The sequence below is a fragment of the Paroedura picta genome, unplaced genomic scaffold (genome assembly GCF_049243985.1).
Source record: "Paroedura picta isolate Pp20150507F unplaced genomic scaffold, Ppicta_v3.0 Ppicta_v3_sca22, whole genome shotgun sequence".
Taxonomy (NCBI): domain Eukaryota; kingdom Metazoa; phylum Chordata; class Lepidosauria; order Squamata; family Gekkonidae; genus Paroedura; species Paroedura picta.
The window spans coordinates 3,370,825-3,386,082 of NW_027518619.1; the positions used below are offsets into that span (position 1 = coordinate 3,370,825).

The 15,258-nt window shown below is 47.5% G+C and overlaps 1 long non-coding RNA gene across 1 annotated transcript in view; it reads left to right on the forward strand.

Moving 5' to 3' along the window:
- The window catches only part of LOC143828377 (uncharacterized), a 44,534-nt gene extending 31,015 nt beyond the window's left edge, over nt 1-13,519 (forward strand). Inside the window, exons 2-3 of the long non-coding RNA XR_013227582.1 lie at nt 11,603-11,680; nt 13,115-13,519. This is a non-coding gene — a long non-coding RNA (uncharacterized LOC143828377). The remainder of the gene's footprint in view (nt 1-11,602; nt 11,681-13,114) is intronic.
- Nucleotides 13,520-15,258: the final 1,739 nt, after the last annotated feature.

Sequence of the window (15,258 nt, forward strand, 5' to 3'; positions counted from 1 at the left end):
ATTTTTGGCAGAGGGTGGTGCAAACGCAACGCGCGTGGACCTGCCGCACATGCGTGTTTGCACATGGGCCGCCGCGCATGCGCGGTGGCCAGATCGCCCTCCCCCCCACCGGTCTGGAGCCTAAAAAAGGTTGCGGACCGCTGCTCTAGAAGAAAAAAACTGTTTGAAATTGATGGTCCCTGAAGATTGCACAGTGATGCCTCCTGGGTGCTTCCAAAGGATGGTAGAAAGTGCTGCCAAGTTGCAGCCAATTTATGATGACCCTCTTGGGCCCAGATGGCCAACCTATGGCTCTCCAGATGTCCACGGACTACAACTAACCGCGAGCTAGCTGGTTCTAGGAGCAGCAGCATATAAATAGAATAAATAAACGGTGCTGGCAGGGGCTTATGGTCATTGTAGTCCATGGATCTCTGGAGAACCAGTTTTAGCCATCCCTGCTCTAGGGTTTTCAAGGCAAGGGAGAAACAGAGATGGCTTAGCAACCCTGGACCTCTTGGGGGGGGGGGTCTCTCATCCAAGTACTTGCCAGAGCCAACTCTTCTTAGCTCCCATATTTTCAAAATAGAAAGGACCTGGTAGAGGTTGTCATCTTATAAACTGTGACTCCGGGCTAGGTTGATCCATGTATCCCAAATTTCCCAACCATTTGCTGCTTGAAAAGGGAGGAGAGAGAGAGAGAGAGAGAGAGAGAGAGAGAGAGAGAGAGAGAGAGACCCAGCAGGGCTCTTCTGATGTTCTGCATACAATCCATATTATTGGCTCCATACTATATTTTATTATTTATGGATCTGGACCCTGGGAGGATGGTATACAGTGAAGTGACCACTTTTTACAAGTGTATTGAACCAGGGCCTACAAAAAAAAGAGGCCTCTGCAATTTCAGCCTAGCCCTGAGTCACAGTTTATAAGATTACAACCTCTAGCCCAGTGGTTCTCAACCTTCCTAATGCCGTGACCCTTTAGTACAGTTCCTCATGTTGTGGTGACCCCCAACCATAAAACTATGCAAGTGTTCTTTCACAGAAATTAAACTGAAACGGACCAATGGCGTGAAGATCCATTGTTCATGATGGTATATAAATGGGTTATAAATTGGAGGGTGCCTTCAGGAGGAGCGGCAACAGTGGTGGGGCCCAAAGGGGTCTTGACTCCCAGGTTGAGAACCACTATTCTAACAGGTCCTTTCTGTTTGGAAAATACTTATTATATGATTGGAGCTATTGTATTTCACAGTCTTCTGTGTGCTTCTGTATGGCTGACCATTGAAGAAGGCTATCATGCTGAGATGCATTGGGTTGAGGTCATATTTTAAGAACTGATTTTGTATGGGGGGCTATTATTTAGGCCTTTGAGTGTTTTTAATTCTTATTGTATTAAATGCATATGTTTTCATATATTTGAGAAATTTTAACTGCGAGCCAGACAGGACTGAATGGCCAATAGCATCAACACACTGCATTCATAATATTAGGCTACACTTTTGTATTTTCTCAGCTTTTTTGGTTCTTGATTCAATTTGGGGCAATTAAGTTATTTTTTCTTTTTGGGGGGCCACTGTGTGAGACTGGATGCAGAACTAGATGGACCCCTGATCTGATCCAGCAGAGCTCTTCTGATGTTCTTAGGAAGGCCTTGGCCTCTAGGCTCTGTTGAGCCAACTTGGTGTAGTGGTTAGGAGTGTGGACTTCTAATCTGGTGAGCCGGGTTTGATTATGCATTCCCCCACATGCAGCCAGCTGGGTGACCTTGGGCTCGCCACGGCACTGATAAAACTGTTCTGACTGAGCAGGAATATCACAGCTCTCTCAGCCTCATCTCCCTCACAGGGTGTCTGTTGTGGGGAGAGGAAAGGGAAGGCGAATGTAAACTGCTTTGAGACTCCTTCGGGTAGAGAAAAGCAGCATATAAGAACAAACTCCTTCTTCTTCTTCTTCTTCTTCTTCTTCCTCCTCTTCTTCTGTTGTTGGCCCTCCAGGAGTACTGCTTGGCCACTGTGTGAGACAGGAGGCTGGACTAGATGGACCTCTGGTCTGATCCAACAGGGTGTTCTTGTGTTCTTAAAAGCAATAGCTGGCTTGTGGGGCTCAGCTATCAAATCCTGTGGCCAGAGCTGCAATGTCTTTGCTTCATCACAGGCAGAAGTTGCTCTTTGAGGGATTTGGTCATGGGAACTAACTTTGCATGTGCATTTGTTTCATTTTGAGGACTTTCATCTTCAAGTCAAATGGAACAAGCCACGGTGGCCACGAATCATTGGTCTAAACCGCTGACCTCTTTGAACAGAGGGGGCTGGAGAACAAGTGCCAGAGGATACGCCTGGGAGGTTTGCCAGCAAAGATTCAACGCTCCTTCCCTTCTCCGGGGTCTGGATCAGCGCTTCCAGAACAGACCTCTCAGGCTCAGAGACGAGCTGCTTTGATGAAAGCCATGTAAATATTGTGGCTTTCTAATGATGGCATTAAACTAATAATTAACTGGAGACTGTGTCTCACGCATGCCATGCAGTCTGCGCTCTTGACGCATTCCAGAGGAGGGGATCATAGCTCATTGGTAGAAAACAGGCCTTTCATGCCCCTAGTCCTAGGTTCAACTGCTAGAATTTGGGGGCTGAATGCGGAGGAGATAATAATGTTAACTAGCTGGACTAACTAGCCTGATCTCCCTTTTGCAAGCCTTACAGAATTGTGGAAGTTCAGGCAGGGTGAACATTTATCGGGTGATATGACTATATATGGTCATGTTAACCTCCCCTTCCCTCCTAAAAGTTACAAACGGGTGATCTTGCCCTATCCGAGGCGTTCCCACATTGAATGCAGAATACCAAAGCCCAGTTTTTACATCATTGGGACCAAGGTATTGGTCCTGGTTAGAATTAGCTAAATTGGATTGGGGAGTATATTGCTGAGTTTACACCGCCTTCTTTATAATTGTTGATATTTGGGGTAAAAGGTAAAGGTAAAGGTATCCCCTGTGGAAGCACCTTGTCATGTCTGACCCTTGGGGTGACGCCCTCTAGCGTTTTCATGGCAGACTCAATACGGGGTGGTTTGCCAGTGCCTTCCTCAGTCATTACCGTTTACCCCCCAGCAAGCTGGGTACTCATTTTACCGACCTCGGAAAGATGGAAGGCTGAGTCAACCTTGAGCCGGCTGCTGGGATCGAACTCCAAGCCTCATGGGCAGAGCTTTCAGACAGCATGTCTGCTGCCTTACCACTCTGCACCACAAGAGGCTCTTGATATTTGGGGTAATGTCCTCTTAATGTTTCAATGGGATTTAATGGATTATTCTGCCTCGAGGCGACATTTGTCAAGAGAGGCAGGATACAAATGTAAAAATAATAAAAAGTAAAATGGCCAATGATGGGCCTGGAGTGGGTGGGAAGGGTGGGAAGGCCCTGGGTGGACATGGACACAACTATGCTTCCCCACCATATTCTGCACAATTGCTTCACTTCTGGGGTATTTTGAAGCCTGGAGGATGTTTTAGGGATTTCTTGATGGTAAAAAAAAAATGTTCAGAAAGGCTGGTATAGCATAAGATCCTAGGACTGTTTGGCTACTAGGCAAGATATGTTTGAAAGTGGCTTGTCGTAGCCTGCCTTTGCATCAAGGCCCCTAGTGTTCCTTGTAGGTCTCCCATCCAAATATTAACCACGGCGAGATCGAGCTTGCCTTGAGCTATCCAGGCCCGGGCTCACACTTGGATGGGAGACACCAAGGGAGTCCGGTGTTGCTATGCAGAGGCAGGCCACGGCAAAGACCCTCATGTGCCTTGAAAACCCTACAAAGGCACCCTGTTGCTACTCAGTGGCACTTAGATGGACCAACAATCCAGGTCAGTGTCAATCAGCACCTTGTGTTGGGTACAAACGTTAGCACAGAATGTGGGCTGGGCAAGAGAGTCCATTTCCTCTGCCCCCCCCCCCACATGCCTGCAATCATGTTGGGGAGAGCTGGGAAGGGCAGCCTTGGCCACTCCTTAGGGCAGGGGTAGTCAAACTGCGGCCCTCCAGATGTCCATGGACTACAATTCCCATGAGCCCTTGCCAGCATTTGCTGCCGGTGGCATCTGGACACCAGGGACTCCATCTGTTGCTTCCATCCGCCGAGCCCAGTTCATGCAAGGGATGAACTGACCTTGCTCTTGGCTTGTGAGTGTCTCTCATCGTGGAAACTCACCAGGTGGTAGAGTTGTGGAGGGGAAAACCTGTTCTGCCTCTCACATTGGCAGTCATTTTTGCCAGTTGCTTAGCCTTGCCTGCAGCAGCACTGGAGGGACATTGCAAAAACAAAGAAACTAACAAACCAAAATATTCTCCCTCAGACACGATGTCCTTGTCCCAGGAATCAGGTAGAAACAAGGGAGTGTTTTGTTTTTTTTTACTCCACTGCCCCACATAGAAGAAGAGTTGGTTCTTATTTGCCACTTTTCCCTACCTGAAGGATTCTCAAAGCAGCTTAAAATCACCTTCCCTTTCCTCTCCCCACAACAGACACCCTGTGGGGTGGGTGAGGCTGAGAGAGTCCTGAGATTACTGGAGAAGAAAAAGAATTGTTGCTTATATGCCACTTTTCTCTACCCGAAGGATTCTCAAAGCAGCTTACAATCTCCTTCCCTTCTTCTCCCCACAACAGACACCCTGTGGGGTGGGTGAGGCTGAGAGAGCCCTGATATCACTGCTTGGTCAGAACAGCTCTATCGGTGCTGTGTTGAGCCCAAGGTCACCTAGCTGGCTGTATGTGGGGGAGTGCAGAATCAAAGAGATATTGGGTCTGACAGTGAAAGAAAAGGTAAAGAAACTTTCAAAGGAGGAAGACTACTAAATCGGCCCAGGGACTGCCAAATTCTGTGATGCTGCTGCCATTAAGGTGTCCAAAGAATTTCCCGGGGAAATAAATCATGGTGCATTTTTTTTAATAACAGTTATTTTCCATAAATGATTGTTTACCTACAATTACAAGATTTGGATTCTTCATTTTAAATTTATTCAACCAATTAACATTTTATCTTTTACTAGGGCACCACGGTGCATATTATGCTGGTCTAAACGACGGCAAAGAAAGTGTTTGTTTATAGCCCGTGTTTGCAGTCTATTCCCGAGGCCCTCTTTTGCTGGCTGCTTTGCTTCTGAGGAGGCTCCTGGGGGCTTGTGATTGGGCCAGAAATGAGGATTATCCCACTGCTGTGCTTGTTCTGCAGGAGGAGAGAGTCAAGAGGGCCAGTTTGGTGTAGTGCGGACTTCTAATCTGGCATGCCTGGTTCAATTCTGCATTCCCCCACATGCAGCCAGCTGGGTGACCTTGGGTTCGCCACGGCACTGATAAAACTGTTCTGACCGAGCAGTGATATCAGGGCTCTCTTAGCCTCACCCACCTCACAGGGTGTCCTTTGTGGGGAGAGGAAAGGGAAGGCAACTGTAAGCCGCTTTGAGACTCCTTCGGGTAGAGAAAAGCGGCATATAAGAACCAACTATTCTTCTAGTCATACTGTGGCTCTTCAGATGGCCCCAGGCTCATGGGAATTGTGGTCAATGTACATCTGGACAGCTGCAGTTTGGCCACCCCTGATTTATACCTTCCAATTCTACTGATACAAAAGAGATACTTTCCCCTCCTGCTAAAGGGCGCTTTTTCAATCCCCCGGTGACACCCTTTGCCACTGGATTTTATGGTGTGAACAGTTACTGAAGTGGATTGGAGCTGCGATATTTGTCACCTGTGAAACCCCCCCTGGTCAACCTGATATTTCCTAGCCTCCCACTCGCTGAGCAGTCTCAATAGTATTAAGTCTGCAGGTTCAGTGATCACAGGCTCCAAGTCTTCAGAACAGCTCTTTTTATTTAGCAACTCCAGCAACAGACTACAACTGCTGAACAGAGAAAAACAGGCAAACTCATGCACTTTTATACCTTTCAGGCAGCCAGCTTGCTGCCTCTGATTGGCTCTAAGCAGAGCAATCCGATTGGCCCTACTGGAACAATCCGAGCAATCCGAGTGGCCCTAAGCACAGCAATTCGGATTAGCTCTAGCAGAGCAATTGGATTGGCTTTAAGCAGAGCAATCAGCTTCCTTTGATTGCTGGCAGAAACCCTCATTTGCATCCGTGGCCAAATGCCCACAGGCATAACAAATAGGTTACTAACAAGGGGGCAAATATTCGAGTGGCTGTTATCACGTCTCCTTGGGGGGCCCATTATCAGGACTTAATAACGAGGCAGCCACAGCCACGTTCCTTCTCTTCCAAATGCCGATCCCCTTTCCCTTGGATGGGCATTTCCTTGGGTGACATTTCGACAAACACTGTCTCAACCGGCCATTTCAAGGTTGAAACGGTCATCATTTCACATGGCCAAAAAACCTCCCGGGAGCACCTTGGTGGGCCGGTGTCGAAGGCCTTCGCAAGTGACCAAGTGCCGCACGATTAAACACCCCTTAACACCATGTTGAGCTCCCAGAATTGGATTACTTAGCACTGTCGGCACCCATGATTAATTTAGATCCTGGAGGAAGTAGATAATGCCTCCTGTTAAAGTGGTTTTTAATTAGAGGGGGAAACTAAACAAACAATGGTCTGAGGAGGAGGGGGCGTATTTTGAGAATGTTGAGCATTAAGCCCTCTGGCAGTCAGTCTCTTTTCTCAGAAGCCAGGGAGGAGTCGATATGATGCAAGGAGGGGGCAGCGGAACGTGACCCCGAGTGCTCCTGCAGCCCGTAGACTGGGAGAGTCCACCTCAGCCAGTGGATTCATTCTCTGCTAGCACATTGTGTTGTTTCCTTACTGCATTAGAGGCCTTTGCCCAGCTTTGCCCAGTGTCTTCCTTTAATCCAGTGGTTCTCAGCCTTCCTAATGCCGCGACCCTTGAATACAGTTCCTCACGTTGTGGGGACCCCCAACCATAGAACTATGCAAGGGTTCTTTCGCAGAAATTAAACCGAAATGGACCAATGGCATGAAGATCCATTGTTCATGATTGTATATAAACTGGGTTTTTCCCGGGGTTTCTCAGTTCAGTTCTGCCTCTTGTCCCACCATGCCCATCTCCCTCTTTTCCACTGCTCCAGACTGACTAACGCTCTATCTCAAGCTACCCCGCAAGGCTGTTGTGTGGATGGCGCCCCCCCTGGGCAAACTGATTGCTGTTCCACAACCCCTGTGAAAGGGTCACTCGACCCCCAAAGGGGTCCCGACCCCCAGGTTGAGAGCCACTGGTTTAATCCAAGGAGGAGACAGGTCCAGTTCTGACTGGTTCTGGCACAGTCCTTGAGCAGGTAGTTGTGAGTTCCCTGCATCGTGCAGGGGGTGAGACTAGATGACCCTGAATGTCCCTTCTAACTCTATGATTCTAGGTACACCAGATGCCTGCAGGATTGTTAGAATGAATGGTTTTTTTTACACTCATAGACCAGCCAGAATTATTAGACACCGCCGTGCTGTGACAAGGAGAGCAAAATGATGCTCAGTTTTCTGAATCTGCCCACCCCATCATGGGAATAATGCCAAGGAAGCATCCTTCAACACACAGCATGCAACAGTTACAGGCAGCCCCTACTCACTGTGTTCCACTCAGGCTAAGAATAAAGGATTCCCACATTCAACTTGCATCAAACATCCGCATGCAATTCTAGCATTTCTTTCCCTCAACTCCTTCCCACCTTGTGACCCAACTCAGCCATGAACCGCGAGGTCTTCTTGCATTGGTAGAGTTTCCAAGGCAGTGCAGGGACCTCCATACCTCCTCCTAAGGGACTGCAGATCTTTTTTGTTAAGGCAGGTTTTTGAGCCATGACACGGCAGAAAGCTTTCTGGTGGGCTACCAGTTTCAGCAAGTCACCCCATACTTGTCCTGTGCATTATGCCTATTTGATCTAGGGGGGGGGGAAACCTTTGCCTCTGACTATATATGTAGGCATGTACGTATTCTCTGAGTGTGTGTATCTCAGTTTGTGGGCTTGTGAATAGACAGGAAGCTGACTTCTACGGAATCAACTGCCTAAGGAGGTGGTGAGCTCCCCGTCACTGGTGGTCTTCAAGCAGTGGCTGGACAGATCCTTCTCCTGGATGCTTTAGGCTGATCCTGCACTGAGTAGGGGGTGGGACTAGTTGGCCTGTAGGGCCCCTTCCCACTCTAGGATTCTATGAGTCTAATTCAGCAGTGGAAAGGGCTGCCTAGAGGTGGGGAGCTCCCCCTCACTGGCTGCTTTTATTTTATTAAACAAACATTTATTTTTACTGCAGCTGTACTCCACCTTTCTCCTCATGGAGAGCCAAAGCATTTGCTCTTTCTCCATTTTAGCCTCACAACAACCCTGTGAGGTAGGTTAGGAGGAGAGTTCATGTCCGGCCCAAGATCACCCAGCGAGCTTCTTGTGTTACAAGTGGGATTCAAACTCAGGTCTCTCAGATCTTATAGCCTGACATTCCAACCATGATACCACATTGGCTCTTAAAATATGCCGTAGGTTGGTGGGGGGATGATCTTAACCTTTTCCTTTAACAATTTCCATCGTCCACAGGGCCTGTATAGATGGCACTCTTCCAGCAGGCCTACGGCTGAGGCCAGGATGAAAGAAGAACAGCTACAGGTCTTTCTCCCTGACTCCCCTGTTCTCCAGGCCCCTCCCATATCCCCTCCCCTTTTACCATGCCTGCAGGCAAGACAATGAGAACAGTACTGGTGCTGTGGAAGTGGTAACCAGTATATTGAGAATTTTAAATTATTTTGTATTGTAAGATGGTTTTAATGTTGGGAGCCTCCCCAAGCCTGCTTGCAGGGAGGGACAGCCTTGAAAAATGAAATTCAATTAAATAAAATGAACAAATAAACCTCAAATGAGTTTACGGCAGAAAAGGAAGTTTGGAAAGTAACGTGCTTTTAAAAAGCACGGCGTGTTTTGCGCTGCTGGGCCATCGTTCCAGCACATCTGGAAAGGCACTGAAGTTCTCATGACGTTCAGAAGAGGGCAGCATTAAACTTCAAATGACGCCAAAGAGGTTTCTCTCCCTGGCTGGCAACAGTAAAAAGGGAAAGGCTTTAATCTTGGTGGGAAAGAGTCCAAAAGCTTTGCTAAATAACATTTCCTGAACACAAATCCTATGGTTTGGTTTGTGAAAACCAGAATCTCTCCTCAGTTCTGACAGAGTAAATCTGTAATCTGGAATTACAGGCTCCCCCCACTGCCCCTCCCTCTTGGTGTCATGTAATATTATCTTTCTGCAGTGAAGTCGGATTGATTGGGCCGGGCCTCAGGTATCCTGCCCGTGATAGGGCTTGGGCCTGAAGTATGCAATTCCCAGGCGTTCGTTTAGAGACGCTTGCTTGTTTGACGCGTAAAATGAAAATCAGATTGGAAGAAAGCGGGTAGGGATCGATTTGGTCCAAGCACGACTTTTCTTAGCCAACGTTCCCATTTCCTCCTCTAAAGACCTGATCAAACTGGCTGCTGCCAGAGGAAATCTTTGTTACTGATTGGCCACGATAGACTCTCCCTCACCGAACAGGCCGTGGCAGGGCCGAGGGGAAACGCTGCCGTGAAACCTGGCAGAGGTTCAGAAGGCTGATGCTCTCCTTCACCAGGCATGAAAGGGCTCATCTGCTGACAGAAGCTGGAGAGGGGTCGGATTCGGCGGAAGGGGACTGTTCCGAAGGGTTTTGTTGACCAGCCGTGCCGGTCTCAAGTCTGCTTGCGCTTGGTGTTTATCGAGGACTGTCACATCTCATTGACTTGGCATAGGTGATGTTCACATTGGTCTGATTATCAAACACAGATGGAGCCAAGAGGCAGGATTCAATCAAAGCGCAGGATAAACTTTCGCCAGGGTCTCCATGGGGATACTGCTAATAGGTGGCTACTTTATCAGTTCTGTGAGTTTTGTGACCCTCACTGGGTTTCATGTGTCGGGCAGAATTCAGAATCTTGGCAAGCTTCCCCCCCCCTCTTTTTTTAAGGCCACAAGATGATCTGAATGCATTTGAGCAAGACTTAGGGAAATCTCAAGGTATGCCCGTGCCACTGGTTTACTTTGTCGGAATGTGCAAGATCTGCAGTGTGCATAACTGAGAGGAATATAAACGGTGTCCTGCAGGGGGCAGCAGAATAGATGTATATTTAGCATAGAAGGAATAGGTACTTCCCGATGATTTTTAAATTGTTTCCTCCAGTGTCCTGATTGGTTCAACAGGAGACTTCCTCCTTTTTTTTTTTTTGCACACTTTCCCCATTTCCTTCAAAACAGCAATTGAACAGAAGAATGACTAGACAGCCGTTTGTGAGACTGTAGGTCTCTCTCTCTCTCTTTCTGTGCATACTTGTTTCTCTTCTGAATAAAAACTAATTTATTCTTTAAGCAGCCTGGTGCAGCACCCTGTCTGCATGTTCAAACTCTGTCAACATGTTGACCTGGAATATATTTGGAACATCTGTCTACCACAGGGGTAGTCACACTGTGGCCCTCCAGATGTCCATGGACTACAATTCCCAGGAGCCCCTGCCAGCTTTCGCCATGGACATCTGGAGGGCCGCAGTTTGACTACCCCTGGTCTACCACAATGGGACTTCAGCAAGGCTGGGGTAGTGATTAAGAGCACTGGACAAGTGCAGCCTTCCTCAACTTTAATACTATTGAGAAACCTCTGAAACATTCTTCAGGCTTTGAAAAACCCCAGATGTAGCGTAGCTGTGCACAATACAGTTGGGAAGTATAGCTGTGTACATGGTCCACGTGGGGTCCCTCCCCTTCCCACCTCCTCCAGGCCCATCATTGACCATTTTGGGAGGGGGGGGATTCGATATGATCATATATGGTTCATATCACCTGATAAATGTTTAACAAATTAAAAAATATATATTCAAAATTAATTAACTCCCACCCATTCAGGAAACCCTTCCAGGGCCATCGAGAAACCTCAGGGTTTCACAAAACCCTGGTCGAGAAAGCACACAGTCTAGCTTACCTCACAAGGGTGTTGTGAGGTTAACATGGCAAGGAGATTGATAATAATCTGTCTTGGGGCCCCACTGGGGAGAAAGGTGGGGAAGGAATAAAATTAACAAATAAAAAATAGAAGAAGTTGTCTGAGAGACGGCTGGCCAAGACTGTGACGTAACTTCTGAGCAGAAATGCCGAGTAGCGTCTTTGGAATTTACAATTGAGATACCCACTTAAGAAGGGGAAACAAGGTGTGAATTTGACACATTGGGACTGACATGAAACCTTCCCTGTCAAAATTTGAGAAGAAGAGTTCTTCAGAATATCCCTTAAGGTTGAGTTTCAAAAGTAGCGTTGGAAAAATGCCACTCCGTAATACTGTTCTTGAAAGAATGCCAAACACCACGTCAGTGATGCCCTTCTGTATTCCACGAATGTCTCCTTTGCAGACGGTCAGGCAAGTCATTTATTTAAAGCAGGGGTCACCCCAATTTCTGAGCCCATGGGCTTTTGGGGAATTCTGGCTCAGGGTGTGGGACACAACAACAAAATGACTGCCGCAGGAGGCGGAATCAACCACATACTTTAGTAGTAGCTCTTCGGAGCTGCAGACAGAACCTCAGCATGATAGGAAGAAGGTATTGTTTCAAAATATTTCCTTGAATTCACAGAGATTACCTTCAGTAATTCAGTGAAGATCCTTGTGCTGCAGAAGGCAGCTGCCACTGAAGCCACCCAGGATCTCACAGGTATGTGGGACACATACCTGCTCCATAGATCTTTGATCCACCCCCTTCCCCCTCCCTCTCTCACACACACATACCCTCCCCCCACTTCCCCTCCTCCCTCTCTCCTTCCCTCTTCCTTCTCCGACTTCTTCCCCCTCCCAGACAGACAGACACACACACAGAGTCCTCCCCTCCTCCTTACTTGTGCCCTGGCTTCCTGCAGGTTGGAAAGCAGTAGGGTGGCCACTGGAAGTCACACGGCCTGGGCCTTGTCTCCGGAGGTCTGGGAAGCAGTGCACCACCCCCAGGAGCCGTGTGTTGTGCCTTGCCCCTGGAGGCCTGGGAAGCAGTGGCCTACCCTCCGGGCGCAGCGTTGCATGTGGCCAACCTCCGAAGGGCTGGAAAGCAGCAGAGGCTGGCCCCAGAACCTGCGCAGCCTCCGGCCTGGCCCCCAGATGCTTCAAGTTTGGTGCTTTGGCCTGTGGAGGCCTTACAGCCAGCGCCCCGGCCTCCTCCTCCACCAACCACCACCCTTTTCTGGCTTGCTCCCTGAGGCAGAACTACGGACGTCATGCCTGTACCCATTTCCATCCCAGGCGGCAATCCAGAAGATGTGTTCCACATCAGAAATCTGCACAGCCAATCAGATCTCCAACAACTTATCAGGGCAGTGCAACTGGGCCCTGGCTTCTGCCTGGTGGAATGAGTTGCCAGGAGAGGTCCAGGCCCCGATGGAGCTAACAATGTTCTGTGGGGCCTGCAAAACTGCGGTCTTCCGCTAGGCCCATGGTTGAGGACAGGACAGCTATACAGGGAGGCTATAGGCCTCCCCCTGCCTTACCCATTTCATGTGCACCCTTCTGCCAGGCCCATGGTTGAGGCTAGGACAGCTAAGATACAGCTATGGGCCTGCAAATTCAAAAGGGAGAAAGTCAAGGTGTCGCCACAAGAAAGGTCCTGTCTATCTCTGCTAAGCATTTGCTTAACTCCAGAAGAAAGGGACATTTAAAAAAACAGTCAGGTTTATGTTTTTTTGTTCCGGGGACTCATAAAGTTTTTTTTTTAAGAAGTTGACAAAGCCTTGTTGGAGCTTTTCTTCATTGCTTTATTCCTTTGTCTCCAATTCTAATTGAGGGAATGTTTTTTTTCCCCACTCCTTTCTTAATCTTGACACCAGTGACTTCCCTGGTTTATCTGCCAGCTCATTTGGACAGCCATCGTGGTGGCTTCTGATCTGGCAAGCCAGGTTTGATTGCCTCCACATGCAGCCAGCTGGGTGACTTTGAGCTCATCACAGTGCTGATAGTGCTGTTCTCACAGAGCAGTAATATTAAGGCTCTCTCAGCCCCACCTACCTCACTGGGTGTCTGTTGAGGGGAGAGGGAGGAGGGAAGGCTTTGAGACTCCTTCTGGTAGAGAAAAGAAGCATATAAAAACCAACTCTTCTTCTTTCAGCCTAACCTACCTCAGAGGGCTGTTGTGAGGTGATGAGAAGAAGAGAAGGATATAAGCCGATTTTGGGTCCCCACGGGAATATAAACGACACATATAAATGTGAAATGTATGTTTCCTGAAGTCACAAATAATATATGTTGAAAAAGACACCCTGGTTTGTTTTTCTTTAAGTGGGCTGCTTTCTAGAGTCAAAGGAGCATTAAGCTGTTTTTATTTCTGTAGATCTCAAGGTGGATAATTTAACCTTGAATTATGTCTCAAAACCCCCTGCTTCAGCATAAAGGTTGCCTATGTGCACACTTAATGAATAAGGCCCTTATGGCTGCGGAGAAGTGAGATTTATACATTCCATTAAACATGATCTTCGCAGGCTAATTAGCCCGTAATTTCACCCTTGCTTGTAATATACACCGGTTTATGGTCAATAATAGTAAAATGTATGTAAACCATGCTCTTTATTAATAAACATTATGTGCTTCTGGCTTCCCGATAAAGTAATGGATGGCTCTTTTCTCGCTCACAGCTTGCCTGTTGTTGTAAAAACACAACAAAACAGGAAACGTCAGTGAAACATTTGGGTGCGAAGAAGGACAGCAAATGAAGGGGCTCCGGAGGGTTCCTTTGGATGGCCCTGTTTCCTTAAAATTTCTCATGACCGTGGTACATGATGGAAGAAGACTGCTATACCAATTGTCCCGGGCTAGTGTTTGGATGGGTGATGTCCAAGGCCACCAGGTCACCATGCAGAAGGAAGCCACGGCAAATCACCTCCAAACCCCGCTTGGCCTTGGAAACCCTACAGGGCCGCCATAAATTGGTTGTGAGACTTGATGGTATGATCAAACATCACCACCAAACACAGAGGAGTATGGTTATGATTAGGTTTTCAGCAATACCCCTCAGTAGTTTTATTTTTTTAGTTATTATTTATTTATATTTATTATATTTATATATCGCCCTCCCCGAAGGCGGTATATAAAACGGGCCATGCCTGTCACAGGGTTTAGACGGGAGTAACTCTGCGTTGAATCGCCTGGCATATCATGGCAAGGTTACCAAATTACACTGACCTCCAGTCTGCAGAGGTCAGATTTCCTGGAGCAAATGGCTGTTCTTGAGGGTGGACTTATACCCTGCTGAGGTCCCACTTTCCCAAACCCATCCCAGACTCCACCCCTAATATACAGTAATTTCCCAACCTGGGCTGATTCTGCACTTACTTTGTTTATTCTATTGTGGATCTTGCTGAATTCAGATCGACTTGAACATGGGCCTTCCCCTCCCCCCAATTGAAACAGAAAGTGTTCTGCACTTGATTAGGGAAGCTCAGAACGGGGCGGGCAGGGGGGGAGCCAAGCACAGCCAGAGCCTCTTTCTTTTCTGGAATGAGGAATGGGGAGAGAGGACTGGAGGTAGCGACTTAATTCACAAAAAGCAGAGAACTGCACATTTATTCATGGTGGTCCTTCAAATATCGAGGCTTATATCCACTTCAGGATATCGCGGGGGAAAGGTAAGGTCGCCACCATTTTTGAGAAGTCCATTGAATGCATCTTCATAAGGAATCACTTCTTCTTCAGTAACACAATAATTGCTTACTGAGGAAAAAAGAACTTTCCCTACAAGACACATGCCAGCTAACTGGAGAAAGATGTTTGACTGTACAAAAACAATGTATTCCTTATATCATAAACAATTGCCTGTATTACCACAGTAATTTATCATTAAATCAGTTAACTGGGGGTATGATGATCTTAAAACTATCACACTTACTCATAACTGCCCTCCTCCACTGATGAATTTAAAATCTTTTATAGAATATGGCCTTTTGTTTCTGGGACTATATATGCAATGGAAAGATTATTAGAAGACATGCTTCAATCATGGCCACAAGCATGCAACCCAACAGGAAAACGGCAGATGACCTGCACTGTGAATGAACAGGCAGAATTTGACCCTGATTGTTCACCAGAAGCTCACATCATTTCTTGGTAGGATTGATCATGGTCTCCCTTTGGATGGTCTTTTGGGAGTGGAATGGGGTGGTCTGCAGTGGTTTCAGACCTACCTCAAGGGTAGGTTTCATAGCGTGGAGTTGGTTGGCCTGTGAGGTCCCACGAAGTTCTGTCTTGCCCCCTATGCTT